Genomic DNA, 21,756 nt, shown 5'->3' with positions numbered 1-21,756 from the left:
ATTATAGCACTATAGGCCTATAGTGTTATAAAAATTATAAAAATAAAAATATTATCCTTAATAATTTTGTTTTCCCGACGAATCCTGCAACGAGTTGCGTAACTTTCCCGGCAGAAACGTTAAAACTGTGTGTGACGCCATCTGCTATGATATTTTATTTAAAAAACTTTATGCCATTTATAATAATTAATGTTATGCAAAGCTTAACTTTGAGGGTAGAGATGAGTTTTAAAAAAGAATTGTAAATGCTAATAATAAATAAAATCTTCGTTAAGTCCGACCTTCTTTGAGATATGACACGTGACCCCTCTATCTCCCCACCTCTTCGACCTTTAATCACTAAATTATACCACCAATTCCTCTAATACACAAATCTCCCGGCAAATTTCAGAAAATTTCGACAAAAAAACACAGGAGTTATTAAGCTTCAAATTGAGTGAACAAAATAATGGCCCTCACACACATCCATATAAACAGAAGAAACCCTCAAGTATTTTTGCATTTCTCGACGTTTCAAGTTTCCCTGAGTCCAAAAATGTAAAAAGCTTGGGGGGTCATTTTTGACCGATCGCCATATTTTTCCTCTGTTATATATAAAGAAAGGTTTTTCAAAGAAAGAAAGAATAATAAGTTTAAGTGATTCTATATTATTATGACGCTGTCGTATAAACGACAAAGAGTATAGTTTGAAATTAGCTTGTTAATATTCGAAACATTTTTTTGATACTAAAAAAATAATATGGTTTATGTTTATTAATAGACGTGGGTGTATTCGATGTATTTTCTGAAATCACTGACTTCTTGGTCGAAGAACATTTTAGAATAAATTATTAAAATCGAGAGCAAGAAATTCCGTGTATTGATGCATAACAATTTTTATATATTTATACCGAAATTATTATGCATCAGTATTACAGCATGGCTGATGGTGCTTGACCTTATTATAAAGAATAGCAGGCCTATATATATAACGAAATCATATATATATAAGAAAATGCAGAGAAATTTGACAACACAAAGAATAATGGCTAAAAAATATAAAATTTATCATCTCTCTGTGGTTTGGTTTAAGATGACGAATATATTTTCTTATAGAATTTCGTGTTTATAAAAGACACAAATTTATGATGCTGTTGTAAGTTGAGCAATTGTCGTCTTATTATTATAAGAGCTTATCGTATAATTAGTATACTTTATAACTTTGTAAATTTTATTTATGTGTTTTTTTATAATTAACTTTCAGTGTATTTATTTTTTTACTTTACTTGGACCAAAAAAAAATGAAATTTTAATTTCGTATTCCGAATTTATTTATAATATATTTGGAAAACAGACAAATTATCTTTATATTTTTATTATTTAGAATTATACATTCTTATTTTCTACAGTTACATTGCCCTACCAGTCTTAGAAGATAGTCGTCGTCATTTCCGTAAAAAGCTAACTTAGCAACTCTGTACAGTACGGTATTATTTGCAACTGCTTAACCAGCAAATCTATAATATAATGTAAAATTAACAGATAATGGAAGCGCTCAGAGATATTGCCTACAGTACATTTTTCATTCCTTCCGGAGTAAAACAATAAAATATTATTACTTAAAACCTTTAAAGATAAACTTTATAATAAATTTTTATGTATTTCTGACGCCCGTTTCTATTATTTCTGTTATAACGCTATTATAAAATAATGTTTTCAGGTAATAAGAAAACATCAAGGAATTCTTCATTTTAAGGGTCACGTTATTCTTTACATCAACAATGAGAATCAGTAAATGCCATACTATAAACTCTAACTGGTGTTTATCTGTTATAGAGTATGTAGGTCTTCTATCATTATATAGATGTTTCGTTATATATAATAATAATTAATGTAATGAAAAAATATTTTTATTGAATACTTATTTTTAAAAGAGAATACATCTTGAAAAATACTTAAAATCAGCTAACTGTAATTAAAATATTAGATTAATGATAAAAGCGTATATTTAATTCTTCTCCTGGATTATACTTTTAGAGAATATGCAAATTTCTTAATTAAAGATCGTATAGGAGTTTTAATAAAAAAAAACTTTTGTAAGAAGCGGAAAATATTATCTGGAAGCGAGTGTGATTACATCTGTTTACCTAACATCTTAGGTGGTTGTCAACTGAAAGAGTAGAATTTGATGGCTAAGCTTTATGTTTTGTGACCGAAAGGAAATTTGCCCTGTTTTCAAATTATCCGAAAAGTGAGATATGTATAAAAAAGGAAAATTGATAAAGATTATTAGTTAATATTATCGAGTCACTAGTTAAGATGCAAAACATATTTCATTTGAAAATTAAAACACATTAAATTTTATTATAACAAAACTTTTAATATTTAAAATAAATTTTATACTCAACTTTCTTCTAATATAATTTAAATTTCGTTCCTTTCTTTATAAATCTACTTGGTGTTATTAAATGTTAAGTTTCTACATATTAATACGTGATTGTTATCCGTTAAAAGTAAAAGAATTTTTTGAGGTTTATAGATATGATGATTAAAAATAAATGAAAATACAATTCATTGTCTTCTCTCATTTAAAAGAAAAATAGTCAATTATATTAAGTTTAATTCTTTACGCATACAGAACAATGTATTAACTTCCAAATGAGATATAAGACGAAGTTTACCGAATTACTTTCTGTGGATGAAAATTAATTTTTAAACAACGTATCATCTTATTGAGTTATTAATACAGAAGCTGCATGTTTTTTTCATTCTTTTTCCACAAATTGCCATACATTTTTAATATTAATTTTTACTTTCCTTAATTAATATTTTTAAATTTCACTTATGCAATTAATTTTAATTCACTTTTCCATCGATTATTTTATAAAATTAATATTAAAAAAATACATTTTTTTTCATAAAAAATAATTTAAAGTTTCAAAATTTATAGGGTAATTTTTATTTAAAAAAGAAGAAAAATGAATTATTGAAAGTAGACGACAAACATACATCGCACGAATTTTCGCAGTATCTTACTTGATATTGCTTGCGAGTCTGTGATTGGTCGATTAATTGTTAAAGTTACCAAGGCAACCAACAGCATTAAAGGAAAAAAAAATCTTTTTTGAGTTAGAAGAAAAAAGTTTATGATTGAATGTAAGTGAATATTATGTTTATATGGTAATAAAATCTGCGGTTTTCTTGAAATTCACTTAGGAAATAAACATATGTTTAATGGGTTTTTACATAATTTAGAAGAAATTAGTTTTTGTTATAATTTTATGAAAATTTCTATTGCTTTTTACGACTTTCGTGTTACATTTGGTCTACCTTAAGTTTGTAATAACTTTTATATATTATATGAATTTTAAATTTTTTTAAAAATTACATTAATAAATCAACGATAAGTTACCTGAAAATTAAAAATGGCCGAAAGTATTTACATTAAAATAGAAAAAAAAATGTATATTGAAGACAATTTGTATTTTCAATATACATATTTTTTGTGTTTTAAAGAGTTACCTCTCTCCACTTTTTAAAAATCAAATAATAGTAATTAAAATTTATTAAATGATGAAAAATATTTCAAAAAGAATTGAAAGATTGTAACATTATAATGAAATATTACATTTAAAAATCATTCCGTATAATTTTAAATATTTTCACAAATGATAGAAACTTCTTAAGGAATGTTATATATTTTAATATTTAAAAAGTAATATAGTTAATTATTAAAGTTTTATAATTATATATTTATTTAGAAAAATGTTACAAAATAAAGTTACTGAAATGAAAGAAAAGTTGTTGCAATACAATCTATACTTATTTAAGTCATTGGGCTGCAATTTGAAAAATTATAGGCCTATAAATTCCCACTGTCGTTAGTCTGTCCGTCTGCCTGTCTTATCTAAATCTGAAGAACGGGGTTAGATAGATGAATAACGAGACCAGATGTGGAAACCTTAGGGTCAGGCGGTCCCGATTAACTATATACGAACTTGTGATGCAAACTGGAAATCACGTTATTTCAATTCAAAAAGTTTTTCATGAAAAGTATTACGACTCTATTGTCAAAGGAAAAGTATGATGTACAGGGGCAAACCACTACTAATTTGAGGCAGAGAGCATATATCTTAAATAAAATAAATTTTTAAAAAATACGATTGAAAATTGCAGCCCGACAATGTGACGATGTCGCAATGAATAATTGCTTGTTTTATATTTATATTTTTAGTCATTGATAATTTTTGTATGTAATTTATATATATAACCTATATATTTAAATAACTCTTATCCGTTACTTTTTATATTATTCTTGTATACACCTAATAGATATAAAGGTATAGTTTTTTTTATTTGCAGAAAAACAATGTTTATTTAGAGAAAAAACAAATATCTCTTCAAACAATTTACCTGTTATAATAAATGTAGTTATTTTGATACATATTATGTATATAATGTGTATTAAAATGGCTTCATTTATTAAAATAGACGACGGTTAGTTTGAATATAAATACAAATAAATATATATATATATCTTCTTGAGACGACTGCATGCTATTATTTGTGATTCAGTTGCTTCTTTGATAACGAGTGAATCACTAGTAATTTTAACCATTCTTACTGTTGGGCCACGCTATATACAGTATACATGTATGTAATATACATGTATGTATACAAAAGTCTAACTAAAATATATTTTTTAAATTGTCTTAAGAGCGGTTAAAATTATTCATTTGTGTTCTTCAGAAGCAACTGATTTTTACTATTTTTAAAATAATCTTAAATAAATTTAGTTAAATGACTTTTCGGTTACTTTATATATATATTTTTGTTTAAAATAAAAAATGAAATTATTATAATGTTATAAATATAAATTTTATATATTTTCCTGTTCACATATTCTTAAAAACTGAAAATTAGCTTTTATTATTCTAGTTAAAAATTTATAGATGAATTGTATAAGTTATATTTACAAGACTTTATATTCATGACCTATAACTACTGTATATAAGAGTAGTTTCTATATATTTATGTTTACAAATATATACAATAATATTTATAATATAAAACATGATTATTCCAAACTTACTGAATTTAATTTTAAAAATTCATGAATTTTTTAATTTTTTCTAATTTATAATCTTCTGAAAGTTAAAACTTTTTAGAATTGTTTAATATTGCAGGAAAAGTATTATAATGAATATTTTGATGCATTTTTCACAATTAAAATAATCATATGGACTAATTATTACATGAAGAATTCTTATTGAAACGATACTTGTTCTGCGTATAACTATATTGAAGTTTACCAATATATTTAAAATTTATAAATTTAAAAAGAGTTAAAGCTTATATTATAACGTAACGGATTAACTTTTAGTATAAATTTTAGAAATTACGGTTAATTAACAAAAATAAAATAGAATTTCTTCCATATTTATTAACTTCGACATTCTTTTATTTAGAAAGATCTGATATTATTAAAGAGATAGCGGGAATTGTATAGTTAAATATGCAATTTTATTATGAAATTTCAATTTAATAAACAAAATTGATTAATATATTTTATTTGAGATAATATTTAATGATGATAATTACTAGGCCTAGTGTTTATATTTATTGAAGTTTCATTGATTTCGATAGTCTCCTCAACAGTACAGAGATTATCGATCAGACTGTCGAGGTCTGTTTTGAAATTTAAAAATGTTAATGTATGGGATTTCATTTAAAATATTGATTAAATAAAAACAAATTACTGTATTTCAAGAATTTTTAATTCGATTAAATAATTTGTTATTTTTACACCTAAACATAGAAAAAACGACTTACAAGTTAGTGTATAAATCTGTCGATTAGTTTTATTCTGCTATAAGAAATTGATTTGAAATTATTAGAATTTATTAATTTAGTTTTTCTAGAAAATCGTAAAATACAAAATAATAATCTAATAATTATGTTTTGGCTTTTTTTTAAATCAGGAGTAATAAAGTTAATTCTGGCTAATGTTATCTTTAAAAATGTCAGCTATTATGAATATGTTTTTGGTACTGTATATTTATAAATTTATACTATCAAAAATTCAGGAAAAGAAATTTAACCCGACTGTAGTTTTCGAAAACAAATTCAATGAGATACGCAACTTTAGATAAAAATGAACGTTTGTAAATTAATATTACATTAATTTTACGAAAAATTGAATATTTCATCGAATTTGAATAATTTGTATGCTGTAATGTTATTACGATGACATGTAATTATAGCATTGCTTAATAATAAATTTATATGCTTAGTTAGTTGTAACGAAGTTGTAATTGATAATTATAACTTATTTAAAAGAGCTGATTTTTGTAATCAGTTTAATGATAAAAAATGGCCAATATTGAAACTAATTTAGCGAAATCATTAACTAATGATGACGATTAATAAAAAATATTTCCTATTTTAAAATTTTATTGAACATTTATTACTGAAACATGCCGTAATAAGTTTCAAATTTTCGAGCTTTGATGATCTTTCCCAACACGTGTAAATATCATGAAAAGAAATATTATTTTATTTTACGGAGTGCATTTCATCATTTATTACGTTATATACAAAATTAACGTTAAATAAAACATTTTAACTATATTTGTTAACTTGAAAGTTTCTTCGATCTATTTTTATTTTATGTAATGAATTTTGTTTAGCAGTTTAGAATGTAAATATAAATATTTTGATTATTCAGATGAAAAATATGGAGGAATTTATTTACATTTTCAGATTTAGAGGGATAAATAAAAAACATAAATTTTGAAATTATATTAAAAACTTATATTTTGGTTAATTAATATATCAATTTAAACATCTAACCAAGAGCAAAAAAAATCTTCTCAGCATTGCAAGAGTGTATGCTCGTGGTTTATGCTTGTCCCTGCGCTAAAATAACCGAAGGGAAAAATTTAAGACGATTTAGCATAACATACAAAGAATTTCTGACTGTAAAAGATAATGACAACATTGCAGAAATTGATGCAACAAATTGAGCTTTATTTTGTTAGACGTGTTCAAAACAACCACCGTAGAGATGTAAACGGTCGAGCGTGGCGCTATTGATGGCACGTAACATTCCTGTTGTTACTGTTTTACAGGCCTCTCGCATTCGACTCTCCAGTTCGCCAATATCACGCGGCACTGCTGGATACACATCATATACCAATGTTTTTAGGTGACCCCATAGGAAAAAATTCAGAAGGGTCAAGTCTAGGAAACATGGTAAAACTGGAACAGAACAGTATTGTCCTGTTCCATGTTCATCACGTTTCCTTGACTTGACCCTCTGCGAACTATTGACGCACATCTATCCTGAAATGAGGCTATTACATTGTACTAATACCAAACCTAACGTAGTTGCACCAGTAGCAAGTTATCCAGCCATTCGTCCACTGTCGTGTTTAGGATGCTCAGATATTGGCCACTCTTCACGGTGCCTCAGTGAATACGGAATCAAGATGCTACTCACCCCCAAATTCTACTCTATGTGTTTAGGATAAAACGCATTTGGTGTCGCAACGTCGGGTACATCATGGAGCATATTCTACCCATGGTGATGGTTATACACTCCACTTAGGGAAATAGTGTCTTTTCAGTCTATAAAATGTGCTGAAGGAATCGGGTTCATCATGTCGTAAATTTAACATGTTGCATCACTCAAACCACTGCGCAGCATCTTCTGCATGTTGTGCTGGTTGCAGATTGCGGCGGAATGGGTAAATATCATGGCGATGATATATTCGGTGTATTTATGTCTGTTGCAGTTCACAATCTAACCTAATCTGACCTAATAAATGTATTGCTAAAGTAATATTTATTAGCTAATTTGGCTAACAGACAATTAAAAATTCTAAATATTATTTAGAATTTTTATTTTTCTGATGAAAGCTCTTTTGATTTTAAATATTGCAGTGACAATGCTAATCCTGTTAAATTAAATAATACTTAACGTAATATATGCTTTTAAATCAGCATAAATGTGTTTAAATATGTTCAATTTTTTGTAAAATAAATTTTAGAAAAAAAAATTCCAATAGAAAAAATAATTTCGCTTGTTAATTCAGCTAAATTTATAAATGAATTGTTTTAATCGTTATCTTCAACGACAGTCACTTCTTAATGTTATCTTATAAAAAAGTTAAATTAATTGAAAACTTATACATAATTAATGTCTAGTTTTATCCGTTAAAACAGAACATGATTTACAAACTTCCTTATAATATAACTAATCTTTATATTTGAAAATGTATTATTTGTGTCTTATCTATATATATAATCGAGACGAGTTGATAATGATAAAAATCAGCGCAGAGCCCAAACGGTTAGGAGTTGAAAGTTGAAATTTGGTACATAGTTAGGGTACGTCACGAGAACGCACACTGAAAAGGGATTTTTCGAAATTCCTTCCCACGTGGGAGAGGGACAGGATTAAGGCTTAATACTTCCAACAACAATGGAAATGTAGTCAACAATGGAAGTGTACAATGAAGAGAAAGCGACGTACAAGACGCATATACAGTTTTTTCGTTTTTGCGGGAAATCGAACATATTTTTAGACCAATCTAAAAATTCTCTAATTAGTCTGGAAACAGAAGGACCCAATTCTTGCATTCTGTGAAAACGGGTAAGGTTGGCTATAACGTAATAATCTTAATCTTTGCTATCGTTACTTTTGCCCTAGCAACGCCGGACCTACCTGCTAGTACTTGATAATTTTCTATTTGTTCTGAAACTATTGAAATGTAAGCTTTTAAATTTGGCAAAATTTGCTTAGAATTTACTCGTTACTGTCAAAATGGTTTTTGTATAAAAGTCAATTAAATACCGAAATAAAAGATGTTTCTAAATTTCTAAGCATGTTAATGATTTTATCAAATTAAAAAATATATCTTTATTTTATATCTAAAATCATTATTTTTTGTTTTTTATATTATTATTTATTAGAGTAGTTTTGAAAGTATCAATAATTTATCAAGCTATAAAAAGAATATGATAAATACTTCATAAATGCCATACAGAAGAATAAATAAAAAATAAAAATTCGAAAGTGAATTATCAATAGGAAGAGTTTTGTAAATCAAATGCTGCCGAAATATTGACATATGATAATCTCGAAACAGTAAATAAGAAATAGCATATGTAACAGATATTATCATATTACATCCAAAAACTTATCGATTATTATTATTATTAAATATAGGATGTGTAAATGACGGTATATATATATATATTTCAATTAATTTGTATATCATTTTAAATTAATATATTTATTTTAAATATATCTAAATCAATTTAATTAATATTTAATAAACATTTTAATTATGACTTCCTACGAACAAATAAAAACTAAGTTACATAAACATTTGTAAAAAACGTACATTATTATTTGCAGTTGATTGTGTATTAAATCTCATATAAGTTAACGAGTGAAAAGAACGAGTAAATAAAATAATAATAATAATATATTCATAGCCAAAGCTGATGTGTTATGCGGAAATAAGATTGGGCTGAGTAAAACAGTAGATTCAAAACGAAATATAATCAAGTTTAAACATTTGTCTAAATTTAGGTTTTTGCTTTCGAATAAACTTTTATAGATGTATTTGACAATAAATTTCATAAAATATTTATAATTTATTACAAAAATAATGTTTTAAGATAGAGAGCAAGTTATTATATTCAGATATTTCTTGTAATTCTGTTTATCCATATTATGAAAAACTTGAAGAAAATTTTATATTATTTCAATCAATGTAGCTTTCCTGTAAATAATATTACTTCAATGTAAACATGATTTGCATACAATTGTATATATATATTATATTACAATACATTATGCATTATGAAATTTATTTTATATTGTTCCTCACTTAAAAAATACGATAAGCTATAAAAAAGAATTAATAAATAAAGATCTTCATGAATTAATCTTTGAATTAGTCAATCAGTCTTAGTAAAATTTATAAAAATAATAATTAAATGGATAAAAATATTACATTTAATAAATACTTTCAAAGATATTTTGCATTGAAATAAAATGTATTTAAAAAATTAAAGTTATTTACAAAGTAAAATCTTTATTCATTAAAAAATGAATCATTTGAAATATAAGTAAAATGTATTAAATAAAGATAAAATATCTATATAATAGCGAGGTTGAGGCCGAAGTTTTCAACGCGAAAACGTGTACGTCGGACGTTCAGCGCCGCTTTCCTGTAAGCCTAGAAGTTTGACAATGGCGTTTGGAAAGTCAGTGGGATCATGCTCGACATTCCAAACGCCATTGCCAAACTTCTAGGCTTACAGGAAAGCGGCGCCGAACGTCCGACGTACACGTTTTTGCGTTTAAAACTTCAGGCTCAACCTCGCTAATGACTTAAAATAGATATTACGTTTGCTTAATTTTGTCAAAATATTAAATTAATGAATTATTGTTTACCATTACTATTAAATAACAATGCCAAAAAATAATAAAATATGTTAATACATTTTGTCATTTTTATATAATAAAATGTATGCACATTTTAAAGGCATAATTATATGTAAAAGGTAAAAAAGTATGAAAACTAAATCTGGTCATTACATCTAGTACAACAGAATGCATTAGATTTTCAAAAAATACCTTTTTCAACAGATAGATTATATACAAAATTTTAATTAATAAAGCTGATTTGCTTGTTAAATTAATTTTTAGAAAAACAAATGAAACAGTTTCAGATATTTTTACATTAAAACGCTTAAACTAATTCAAATTAATTAATTAATTAATGTTACTGAATGTTTTCTCTATGTAAATGCTGCGTTCAAAAATATAAAATTTTATTTTCGTAACGACTAATTTATTTAAACAGATTATTTTGGATAAATCAAATATTAGCATATTGCTATAAGAAATAAATTGATGTGACCGAGTTTTTTTACAAAATATAATCAGTTTTAATATTTTTTATATATACTTTCTTTTATAATATTACCTAAAAAATCCTTTTCATCTTAATTATATGCTCCATTACTTGATACTTTCATAAATTACCTTCTTGAAGTTTATCACATAATCCATCAGCAAACATACATCATTTATAATTTTAATCGTAGTCTGATATTTCACATATTTTTTTAAAAAATTGTTAGGAAGTTTCGAAGTTTTCCATATTTTTCCCTTTATATTTAAAAAATCAGCAATATTTATTTTATATAAAATAATATATGTAAAATTGTAACAGTAGTTTAAGAGAAATATTTAAAATATTTTTAATGTATAAAAATAATATATAAAAATTAAAAACACAAGGCAGGTCTGAATTTTTACTTTGTTTACATAAAAGAAAATGTAAACAAAGTGCAAATTCAGATTCCATTTTCTTTTATTTGTGTAAATAGATATTTAAATTTATTAAATTAAACAACAAAATTTTATAAATTTTAATAAAATTAAATAAAAACACAACATATATTCAAATTTTTATATAACAAATATTTATAAAAACACAGCTAAATAGTTGTTTTTATAAGTATTCGTCAATATGAAAATTCCAAGACAATTATTATATCAATGGATTTCATCTACAAATGGAGAAATTTATTCAAATTTTTAACATATAATTATTAAATATATTGTATATTTTTCTATTATTAGTTTGTTATGGACAATCAAAATCAAATTCTCCGTAGATTCTATAAATCTATGATACGCCTGACTTTTCTCTTGCGTTAAGAATGAACCGAACAAATATCTCAAATTAGAAAGACAAACATCGCCATTGCTACCAATTCCCTAGAGGATTCTGTTGGCATGACAACGGTGCTCAGCTCGTTCAGTTCTCTTCAAGATTGTGGTTTTGGGTGGGCCAATCCTTTATTTATTTATTTTTTTTTTTTTAGTCAATCAGTTATATTGATTGTAAAACTATACTTTAAAATAAAGTTTTCTGAATGAAAAAATATCACAAACTATGTGCTTTATAGACGATTAATATAAGATGGGCGTGATCTGTGCATGGGTTGTGTTTCTGGAGCGTGCCCATAAACTAAAATTCGCGAAAATTAAGACCAGCATTAGAAATACAATTAAATTTGGAAATGTGTTTTGTGAACTTATACAATTATTTGTATAATGTAACGACTTGACTTATTTAATGTAAATTTTAATATAAATTAAGTTGAATTTAATTTTGAATGAATATATTATCCGTTATGTTTAATTTTTGCGCATATATTAAGATCGATTTGTTATTTTTATTATTTTATTATAAAAATGTGTTTTTTCAAAATCGCTCAAAATTAGATTGCGAAAATCATGATTGAATTGAATTACCATCTGTTGTTTTTGTATTTTTTTAATATAGCAATTCTAATGCAGAAAATAAAATAAGAACTCCCAAAAAGCTGAAGAATAAAGAAGTAATCTTTCTTGAATTATTCTTGAATTAATATAAAAATCAAAATTTATTTACAAAGTCGTTTTCCGTTTTAAAGTATTCATTGTATTAAATAATAGCTAAATTTAATATTCTATTCATACAATATTGAAACTTCTGTTTGCTTAAAAAAAACGAAAATATAATAATTTGGATAGTTTAATTTTAAGAGCAAACAAAGCGAGAACAAACAAATCGAGAACTAAGCCTGTTTTTTATCAATCAAGCAAGGATAGGCTAACTATTTAATTATTTTATAATGAAAACAGGATTTTATTCTATAAATTACTTAATATTTATAATATATATTACATCAGCATTTTATTTTCTATATATAATATATAAAATAACAATATATGAAATTAAATTTAATAAACTGTTTTATTTTTTATATTACTTTTAATTAGAGATTTTGAGAGCTCACGAAAAGACATGTAATCATGAAAATGTAATTACTGTAACTCTAAATCTTGAATTAATAATTTTAGAAATTGAGAAGTCTGTGATAAAGATTTTTGGTCATATTTCCTGTTAAAATTTTTTAACTTATAATTCTTTCCTCAGTTAGTTTTGCCAACGATATTATTTACCGAATATAATGTTAATAATATCTTTCGCAAAACTATATATTAAAGGAATGTATTGAATAGAAACATATACAATAAAATAATAATTACAAGCAATATCAGGCTTATATAATATCTATTCATTTAATATATATTATTCTGTAATTTAATAATAAATAACAAATTTCTTATATTCAATTTATGTTATAATAGAGTTATGTTATATCTCGCTAATATGGTCTGTATATAACAATACATTATATACAGGAGGTATAATACGGAGGGTATATATTTATACACTTGCTCTATTAAATCTCGCTAATAAGGCTTCAGTTTACCACCGTAAAGCTAATCACAGCCTTTTTTTATTTGTCATTATTTGCAAAAGCCTAAAAATATATTTACGTTAATATTTATTAAGTGCACAATAGCTTTAGGTCTGAAAACAGTAATTAAAAGTAAAGATAATTAAAAAAAATAAAAATAAAAAACTTCTTAAGAATAAAGCAATCACAAAAAATAGTAAACATTAATATAAATAAAAAGCTACTGTATCAGCGAAGCGCCTTAAAGATTATGATTTAAAGAAATGATAAAGAGATATGATTTAAATATTGTATTATATTGTATAAGTAATTTAAGAAATTTCTTGGTTTCGAATTGAGTTAATAATTCAGATAATTTTTAAAATTTTTTCTCTGTAAAATATTGCCATAACACTCAATTAGATGAATAGGAAATTATTATTTATTTAATTACTTTTCCTAGACTTGAATATTAAACAATATCTCTCTTTATCAAATTGCTAGAATATGATAAGGATTATAACTATTATTTGCAATATGTTTCTTTAATTTTTAATGTAAGGATACTGAGCTGGCTTTTTTAAAAGACAAACTGTTAATTACTTTTTTAATGGCGATATGTAGTTTAATTTTATGAAAATGTTTTGTTGACCTAGGATAAAAGCGACCTACTTTCTATCTTTATTTTATGGATAACTAACTGATGGAAAGAATAAAAATGAATAAGAGTGAAGACTTGAAAGAGAAGGATATAGGTCATCGCTAGTTCGAAGGTCTTCATGACTTCACAACACTCATAGCACGTGCTTAATTTTTTTTCTTCTTTCCGATTAACGATGGAACATTTCCGATGCAATGTACTTAGTAAATTGATTTTTCTCTTTGTTTGGATCAGCGCCAGAAGACTGCGGTTCCTAATTGTAAAGTAACCACATTCACGTTTCATCTTGTCCAAATATTGAATATGGATAGTGTAACCATCTAAAAAGTATTCAGAACAGAAATATAAAAATAAGAAATAAATTTAAAAATGCTGATTACAGTATCAATAAAACAATTGGATTGTGTAAAACTTTTAACACCATAATGCTTTTAACATACCATACCAATATTACGAATAACAATTTTTTAAATAATGAATAAAGAATTTACCTTTCAATAATTTATATTATGCATAAAATCGAATTTATATTCTTCTATGTTAGAAAATATTTAATTTTATTTATTTATTTTAATATATTCTTTTGATAGAAACTCATTGTTTTCACTGAATCTAGAAATGATTCTCGCACTCTCGGTCTCATTCTGCAGCAACACATTCGTTGGAATTTTATGAAATTTTTTCTATAATTTCAATGAATCTCATCAATATAAATTTCAGATAAGCGAAATATCAATTCAAATATAATAAACTGTTTCATATTTCACTGTAAATATAAAGTTTATATATTATAAACAACGTAGTGTTAAAAAATTATTAATTAAAATTATCAGTTAATTAGAAAACTGTAAAGTTTTCTAATTAAATGATAATTGAAATGTTTATTTTTAATTATTAATGATTAACTTTTTAAAATAAATTAGTTTATGAATCTATGATTTCTATCGAGAAAATAATAATAAAAAAATTCATAATGATATAATATTTAACTTGTTTTTAAATAATGGATGATTTAACGAGAGTAAAGAACAAAAAAAATCAATAAACACTTCGAAAAATTGTTTAAACTTCCTGCATTTTTAATAATGCTGTTCCAGAAATAATAAAATTTAAATATGATTACCAGGAAAAAAGCTCATTTTGATCTTATTGTTTATTTTACATTTTTAAGAAAACAAACATTAAGAAAAATTGCAATAAAATTTGACTACATTCAAATTTGAATTTAATTTTATGAAATAATTTTATTATATAAGATATTTCAGTTTTTAATTTAAAAACTTAGATTTCTTTTGAATAATGAAATCCACTATTTTTATATTCAATAACATTATTCTTATTCGTCAGAAAATTTTAAATAATTATCAAATATACGGAAATTAGATGAAAAAAAGATAACATCAAACAACTTTTATTAATTTAATTCTTCAAAATATCGTTTTTCTAGATGTAAAATGATTCTTATAATAATAAATCATGTTTAAATCAAATATTTTTGATAATGTAGATTAATCGGTGAAAAACAAAATCAATTTATAGATAATCGAAACTAATTATAGCCAATATTTTCTGTGTACATTTGATAAAGCAATTTGAGAATTTGGATTAAGTGTTCCGAAATCTTGTCATCCTGTTATGGCAGTGTTTGTGTAATGCCCAAAGCATGTACAAGACAGATCGTCATCCATGACACTAACAGATGACATCGCTCTTGATAGATCCAGAAACTGTTAATAATTCAAACATAAGATGGAAGTGGCAAGTGACATTCTGAGCAACGTTAAATTAAACTAAAAAATGATTAAATTTATTTCGTTAGAATTATAAAAATATATTCTGCTTTATTTATAACACATATTATTTATTAAGTGACATTTTTTCTAAACGTAACCTGGTTATTTTAAGCTTTAAAAAGTTATATTTACTAAACATTTAAATGTTTCTATATAATGGACCGTCTCTCATAATTATAAAGTTATGGAATTGGTAAATTGTTAATGAGATCAGTAGCTAAATTACAGCAAATTTGATTGAGGGCCGTTAATTTATTGACTACATAGTTTCTAACTTTAACTTAATTTATCAGGTTAGTAAATCTCATTTTCTTATTTCCAATAAAGAAAACAAAAGTATTACTGATATATCGCTGATTTTTCGAGACGACTTATACTTTAAGGAAATTTTTGTAAAACAAATTTTATTTATAATGTTTTAATTGACTAATGGATTTATAAAATGCAAATTCATGAAAACACGTCTTTCTTTTTAATTTGTCTAATTCACGTATATTGATTTGTTTTATTAAAACTAATTAACTTAGAGATGCATTATGCAGTTTTATAAACGAAAACTTTTATTTAAAGCATTTTCTGTTTGTAAAAAAAGAATAATATTCTTTCACTAACTCTGTTTAGTACAGAAGTTTATTCTTCTATAAATCTAATTTTTTTTTCTGCAATTTTCGTTTAGCCCTTGCCAAGTAGTTTGTAGTAGACATTGCAATTCTCTTTCTCTAACTTTTTTCGCATTTTTATATTCTCCATCGAAACATTTGCGGTGATCCGCTTTCGATCACAATTTCGATTAAAGTAGTAAAGCAATATTCACTCTGTACTGTTGGTTTTGACAGGGAGCTTAAAGCAATTTATTTTTATATGTGAAAAATTGGATCTTATATAATTTTTTTCGGATTAATATAAGCATCATGATTGATATTTTCAAGATAAAGCGATATATATATATATAAGTGAACAACTAAAATAATTAAAATAGATATATTGAAATAGATATATTGAATATATTTTTATAATTATATTTATTTATCTAAAATTATTAAATAATTTATTTGATTTATTGTTATAATGACATTAAACAAATGTAAATTGTTATATCTACACATACATATATATATATGTGTAGATATAACAATCTACACATACATATACATATATGTATGTAATTCTTAATCAATAACATATTTAAAAATAGAATTTATATTCTAAATAAAATATAGTATTTTTTCTATTATTGTTAAATTGATTTTATTGGATAAATTTTTTGATATAAAACAAAACTAAAGAAAGTTTTTGGCGTTTTATTATATAGTTTTATCATTAACAATACATTCGCACTAAACTACCTTTCAGAAGGTGCAAAGGTCATGAATTACTCGGTTTATCCATGCTTTCTGTCATCTTAATGGCAGTCTTGACAGAAGTACATTTATCTCTTTTTCCCCCTTCGTTTTGCGCAAATCGTTTTGTCGTGTTTAATGACTCGACTTTGAAGTTAGGTCATCATATATCTCTTAAATTCTCTCTTACTTTCAGTTTCCATTTGAATTTGCGAATCTTTTATTGGGAATATCATAAATGAAGTCAAATAAAAAAATAAACCATTGATTTTCAAAACATTCGAAAAAATAAACTATTACATTTTGCATTAAATATTTAAAAGTAAAATTTGCAACAAAACGTAAAAACCGAAATTTTCTATTACTTTATTGCCATTTAATCAAGAAATTGTATTCCATTTTGCAAAATACGTGTATTTCGATTTATTAATTTTAACCATTTGGAAAAAACTAAACATTGTATTTCGATATTTATTAATACTCAAAGAAGATTTTAACTTTATAAATTATTTTTTTAGATTAGTTAAACAAAATAATCTTAAAAATTGTGTTAAACTTCTTAAATGCAGTTATTATTACACGAATGTAGGATAATGTTAAAATATTTAAAAGTTTTATTTCAGTAGTATTTTTTATATCTTCGTAATTTTGGCTAAATTAAATTTTTATATTTGATATTTATCGAATAAAACTCTAAGAAAATTTTTTCATGTTTGTATTTGATTTAGTAATATTTCTAACGTTAAAAATATATCAGAATTCCGATAAGAATGGTAAACTTTTCCTTCCTCTTCTTAAACTCCAAACATTGTTAATGCAAGATGTGTGTGGATAATATATGCGGAGATCCTTTTCCTTCAAATTGAATCATATTTTGGCTAAAAGATATATCTGGTTTATGTTCTCAAATTCTTTTAAAACTTTGATACATTTTCCGATTCACTTTAACCAATTTGTTTTATATATATTATATAATTTAAAGTATAACAACAATTTAAAATATATAGTGTATGTGTGTATATATATGTATATATATAAATTTTTAAATGTTACATAAAGTAGGTTCATGAAGTACAGTATAACTTTTGTAAATTTTATGTTTATTCTTTATTTTTTAAGTTAGATATTTAACTGCGAATACTCGCTATATAAATTTTATAATAATATATTTACTTTGATAGTTTATCAGGTTAGTAAATCTCATTTTCATAATTACATATTATTACAAAATAATTACAAATAATTACAAAAAATGAATGTAATACAGTGTAATTTTAAATTTGAGAATTATTTTTCGTACTAATTTGAAACATTTCAAAAACTGCAAAATAAAATTTCAAGAAATAGTTCTATTTATGAATTACTAGAAAGATTGTCAAATTAAATTTAACAAACCGAATAATTTTTTTACAAAAAATTGAAAAGTGTATTGTTACTCTTTGGTTTTTCGACAGTCAATCCTTCCTTCAATTACCATTGAAATTTGTTTTTACACGTTTTTACAATTAGTGTTTTTCAAAATAATAATAATAATAATAATAATAATAATAATAATAGAGTAATACACAAGTGTAATTAATGAAATAGCACAAAAATATTAACATTTTTATAAATTTAAATAATTCTGTAAAAACTTAGAATTTAGTTTAGAAAAACAGTAATTATAATAGTGCTTTTGACAAACAATATACAGAGATATTACGGCTGTGAAAAACTTTCTTTCCACTTCAAATTAATAGTATAATACCAAACGTTAACTTCATTTACGGTGTTTTTAATTTATGCATTTTACTATACATTGTACAAAATTTTACATTGCTTTGAAGTGAGAAATTCATTTTTGGAAAATAAATGGAGTCAGGATAGCTTCCTAAACGTATATGATACGCGTATGTGTATCTTTTTAGGTTTATGTTTATCTATTTTATGATTGTACTAAATATTATTTGATTTATAAATTCGAAAAACACACATTAAACATTATTATTATGTTTTAATAAAAGTAATAATTTCTAAAATCGTTTTTATGCTTACAATCGTTTACGCTGTATAAATAATATAATATCTGTTAAAAATTTTTTTTCGTTTCCCATTGAAGTGAAATTTTACATTACTTTTTTAAAATCCGTTTCTTTAATATAAAAACTAAACTCTTTTAAGTGGAAAATTTTCTATTTCTTTTAGTAAATTTTGTTTACATATTATTATAAAAAACATAAGATTTTTCTTGTTTCCTCTTAAATTTTTATTGAAAAACATGCATAAAATATAAAATGCCGGGAAAATTCCATTAAAAATTTGAAGCGAGACTTAGAAATAGAATTTATTTTTTAATTTTGAATTTTCAATTTAAATATAACATTAACCTAGTTAAAAATTCTTGAATAAAGTTTTGTTTATTCAACATTTTTCCATTGTTTATTCGTGTATTTAAAAAATAGTAACTTCTTTAAACAGTTAATTATATGCTTGAAATTTATATTTTTCGATCCTCAAATTTCGTTTGTTTCTTTCATATTTTGTTAATAGTACAAATGCACGTTAATTTTTCATTTAAATATAATTACAGTATTGCAAAACGATAAATGCTGATTATTTTACTCTTAACCCAAAATTTAATTCTCCTTTTGTTAAATAATATATATTTATTTAACCGCTAACTACATTTATTTTTAATTTGTAGATTTTGTTAAACATCTTAACATATTTTTCATCGAATTTATGAGAATCTATTTTTGCGACTGAATTGGATTCTAAGAAAAGTTGCTCTGTAGTTGTATGAAATAAAATTGAAATGTTTAGTTTCAACGAATATTGTCCTAAATTAGCTTCATTCCAGTTAAGTAGTTGATCTGTTCGGTCTGCCTATGTTATAAATAACATAATCTTAAATTTCTTTTTTAGAAGGCAGAAATGCTTCATTGACGTCGACAAATTCTTTTCAAATCTCAATAATTCCGATTATAAATAACAATAAAACTATTTTAAAAAGTGTAGGCCTAGTATTTTTTATAATTTCGTTGTTATTTATAATCGGAATTATTGAGATTATGTTTTTCTTCGATCAATTTTTCATAATATCCAGTGAATTATTTATTGTATTTTGCAAAGGAATTTTTAAAAAATTTCATACCGATTTTATAATTTACTGAAAAACTTCTATTTAAAATTACATATAAAAAGTCGTAATTTCATTAATTTTTTGATATTTTCATATTATCTTTTTATATCACAAAAATAAAATAAAATAAATAAAAGTAACAACGTAACATATAATTTTATTTTTAAAAAATGTATAACAAATAATTTTCAGTAAGGCTAGACGATCGTGCCGTAAAGTATCATCCCACCGCAATTTGATGCGTATTCGAATCCAATCACCAATCCTGACTTATAATTTATCATTAGAGTACAATTCGGAGCGACGTTCCCGTTCTTTGTCCATGCTGCCGATTGCGAATCAACTTGCCTTAATGGTACAATTGCAATGACCGTATAGTCTTAACATGCTGGTGCTACGTGTTGACATATCAAACAATCTTTAAAAACATTATTATTGTCTAAGTGTTAATATAAATTAAGGAATTACCGCATAATTTGATATATTTTCTTTCAAATTATTATTTTACCTTAAACTTGATTATATTACATAATACAGAAAGTTTTATTTAAGTTTTACAATTTAATTAATTCTGTGTTATGTTATAATATTTTTAAGTACCAACTTCATTATGGTGAACAGAGCTAGCTGTTCAGCGTTTGTATGGGACCCGTGGGTCCCATACAAACGTTGGCCCCTTTTGCCATTTTTTCTTTGAACAAATGAAATATGTAAAATGCTTCTTTATTAATAAAAAAGTGTCTTAAAAATTTTATTTTTGTTAATAAAAATGACAATAATTTAGGGGACCGTAGCGGATCCTACCCTTATAAGTTTTCTTCGGACCCAGGAAAATATTCTCTTCTCCCCCTCTGGCCTTGATGGTGAATGTAAAATAATTTATGGAATAGTTCATCTAGGTCTGTTTAATAAACAAAACATATAAAACATATTTTATTCAAATCAATTGAAAATTTATATCATTACAAGAAATTTCGATGGTGACTGTCTAGTATTTGAAACTTTTGATTAATGCGAATTTGTATAATTAAAATAAGTGATCTTTTAATAATGCGAAATAAGAAAACACTTTTTCCCTCGATAAATAAAGTTTATTGTTGAACAATTCATTAAAAATGATTAATAGTTGATAAGTTTTCAAACTTTCAAACCCATATAAAAGTTTCCCACAAATATATGCTATTTATCTTGTTAAAAATATAAAAATTAAGAAAATTTAAGACATCATAAATATTAAAGCATTGTGTAACATTGTATAATATATACATTGTATAACTTTATTGTTTTTATTGAAGCAAAATCTCTAATAAGAGTATTATAATCCAGAACAGTGGTGGCCAAATACGACGTGCGCTTGAGAAAATCTAATTAGTTGATATTGTTTTTACGCTTAACATATGTTCATACTCTTATAATAATAATAAAAGGATAATTGAATAATTTTTCTAATACTGTATTTAGATGTATATGCTAATTTTATTTTAAATTTAAAGTTCTAATATTCGTGGATAATTTCTGCCGTATAGGATGAATGCTATTTTT

At 24.4% G+C, this 21,756-nt stretch overlaps 1 protein-coding gene across 6 annotated transcripts in view; it reads left to right on the top strand.

Moving 5' to 3' along the window:
• LOC136979044 (unconventional myosin-Ib) overlaps positions 1-21,756 on the top strand; it is a 314,495-nt gene that overhangs the window by 3,869 nt on the left and 288,870 nt on the right. Inside the window, exon 2 of one of the 6 annotated variants that reach the window (XM_067274934.1) lies at positions 2,930-3,135. The exons of the other annotated variants lie outside the window; for them this stretch is intronic. The gene's annotated coding sequence lies outside the window, so the exon portion shown is untranslated. The remainder of the gene's footprint in view (positions 1-2,929; positions 3,136-21,756) is intronic. 6 annotated transcript variants of the gene reach the window in all.

The sequence above is a fragment of the Centruroides vittatus genome, unplaced genomic scaffold (genome assembly GCF_030686945.1).
Source record: "Centruroides vittatus isolate TY-2023 unplaced genomic scaffold, ASM3068694v2 contig_575, whole genome shotgun sequence".
Classification (NCBI taxonomy): Eukaryota; Metazoa; Arthropoda; class Arachnida; order Scorpiones; family Buthidae; genus Centruroides; species Centruroides vittatus.
Note: the sequence above shows the minus strand (reverse complement) of the source record. Positions and strands in the feature narration are given on the sequence as shown.